Below are 2620 nucleotides of genomic sequence, written 5' to 3'. Positions count from 1 at the left end.
GCCCCAAATGTCCTAACTGGGCCCCTGCCTGTCTTTGCCCAGGGCCCCAAATGTCCTAACTGGGCCCCTGCTTCAGCAGCCATGTTAATAGCAGCTGCAGCAGAGCTCTAGCATCACTGTGGGTCACGGGAGGCAGAGAAAGGCTCCTTTATAGCTTCTACCGGTGTTTCCAATCAATTCAATCGTGATTACGAGTGACCGTGACGTCACCCGCTCTAGGGCGGGGCTTGGTCTCTTGGGCAATAGAATTCGGCGCTAGCTTGATTGACAGCGCTGAAGGCCAATCAGCGTTATTTCTAATGCGCAGCTCAGCTGCTGGAGCCAGGCTCTGGATGTTTTCTGATTAGGAGGAATCTGTGGGATCCTGGAGATGTGAGAGGAGGATCTGCTCCGGTCTGGGTTTAACGGTTAAAGCAGGGGCCCAGCATTCATCCAGCTCAGAGACCGGGGAGCCGCTGCTGCTGCTGCTCAGGACGATGGAGAGCTAGCTGCCATCGGAGGGCTAACAGTCTGAGCTTTATCTGGACCCGCTGCTCTGGTTCCGAGCTGATAATCCACCAGGAGCCGCTCAGACACTCCCTCCGCCGGGTCGCATCCCTCCAGGTGAGCTTAATGATTAGCAGTTAGCCGCGGCTAACAGCTGCTCAGCTAACGGCTGCTTTAATGGCGTCAGCCGGGATGATCAGGTCCTGTTAGCTTCAACAGCATCGAGGAGGGGGATCAAAGGAGCCAGTTGAGCTCTCATCAGGGTACCGTCACACCCTGCTGGCCGCCATGGGCCCCATGATGCTCCCATCCATGGAGAAAACCTCCTCCATGCTGAAACAGGAGGAACATCCTGCTTCTCCTCTGATCAGAGGAGGCCAGCAGGCTGATGTGGAGGAGCTGCTCCATCACTGAGGGCTTTGCCCTGGACTGTCCTCCTCTGAGCAGAGCAGCTCCTCAGATGGAAGCGGGCCTCCATCCACCAGGGCTAGAAAGCTCCTCTTCTTCATGGAGCTGTAGGTTGGTGCTGTGCCTTGAGCTGCTGCCTGACTGCAGTGAACACACCCACCCAGTGAGGCCATGCTGGGGCTGCTGCTGATGCTGGAGCTGCCTGGGATACGGGGGATGCTGGGGCTGATGAGGATGCAGGGGCTCCATCACATGTGAGGAGCTGACACTGGAGTTGGAAATAAACTAGGAATTGACAGTGAATAGTGGGGAACTCAGGGGAGGATTTAGGAAATTTGGGGCCCTAGGCAAAGACAGGCAGGGGGGCCCTCTGAACACATTAAACAGACCCATTATCCAGATGGAGAAATGTTAATAGAATAGACATCCATTATCTGTTCTAGGTTTTTTGTCCCTCTCTTCTTGTCCCTTTTCTTCTCGTTTTCCTCTCTATGTTTTGTACTCAGCTGATTTTTATGGGGCCCCCAGGAACTTGGGGCCCTGGGCAAGAAGGCAGTATTGCCTAATGGTGAATCCCCCCCTGGGTGTAGGAATACTGCAGTGCCAGACAGGAACAAGTTCAGGTAAACATTGCTAGAAATGCTTTTGGATCCTTGTTTTCTCTCCATCATCTTCAGTGTTTAGTGCGTTCACCACATGGCTGCTTTAGTGGCTCTGTTTGAACCATTTGGAGGTGAAGCCTCAGATGTTTGGGGGAAAAATGTTTTTCATTAATTTCATAATCTTCTATTTCTTCCCATCAGAGGAAGCTGCCCTTTTAAACTATGATAAAATGTTTAGGTTGTTTGTAGTTTTAATGCAGTAGTAAATATCTTCTTTTTCAAGTATCAACAAGATGGTTCCCTAATAATAAGACCTTATTGTATTTTTATTTGATTTCCCATTAGCTGTAAAACAATAAAAAAATTAAAAATACCTTTACTTTTTCTGGAGTTGATCTAACCTGCTGCTGACGGGACATTTCAGCACCAGTGCTAAACAATTCGAAAGGAGCCTTTAATAAGGCAGACAGAGAATTAATGAGGAGTTTACAGAAGCAACTTAAGGTAAAGATCAGAGAAAGCTTGGAGGCATAGAGGAAGAGGCTGGAAATCAAGCTCCAGCAGAACAATATCAGAGATGAAGAAGATCCCAGGCTTCTAGCAGAAGGATGATCAGACAGATGTTAGTCTGGACAGAGACAATCAACTGAATCCATTCTTCAACAGGTTCAGTTCAGGAAGAAGCTCAGCATCTTTCTCTCCTGCCCACAGTCACATGGACATCCTGTCCTCCTCTGATATTCTCTCTCCTGCTTCTATTATCAGTCAGATCAGCAGGTGGTGCTGCTCCCTCCACCTTCCACCTGTCTGTCTCTAGAAGTCAGAAGTCAGTCCTGGAGGCCTGAGCAGAGCAGCTCTGTGGGATTCTACAGCTCCTCTTCCCCCTTAGTCGGACCCTGGAGACATTTCCAGGGATGTGGAAGACCTCCTGCCTTGTTCCAGGACCAAACAAGACTCGGCCAGCAGTCCTCACTGACTATAGACCCGTTGCCGAGACATCATCAAATGGCTGAATGAGCTCCTCGGCACACAGTCAGGTCATCCAATTCTATTCAATTTATTTCTATAGCGCCAATTCACACCACGTCATCTCAAGGCACTTTCCAGTTCACCAGATCATCCAA

The 2620-nt window shown here is 49.8% G+C and overlaps 1 long non-coding RNA gene across 1 annotated transcript in view; it reads left to right on the top strand.

Moving 5' to 3' along the window:
* The first annotated feature begins 278 nt into the window (after nt 1–278).
* Nucleotides 279–2620, top strand: part of LOC107103313 — an 8261-nt gene continuing 5919 nt past the window's right edge. The window contains exon 1 of the long non-coding RNA XR_001482173.1: nt 279–603. This is a non-coding gene — a long non-coding RNA (uncharacterized LOC107103313). The remainder of the gene's footprint in view (nt 604–2620) is intronic.

This window comes from Cyprinodon variegatus, unplaced genomic scaffold, assembly GCF_000732505.1.
Source record: "Cyprinodon variegatus isolate N-32 unplaced genomic scaffold, C_variegatus-1.0 Scaffold1418, whole genome shotgun sequence".
Taxonomy (NCBI): Eukaryota; Metazoa; Chordata; class Actinopteri; order Cyprinodontiformes; family Cyprinodontidae; genus Cyprinodon; species Cyprinodon variegatus.
The sequence above is the reverse complement of the archived record's forward strand: the minus strand, read 5'-3'. Positions and strand labels throughout refer to the sequence as shown.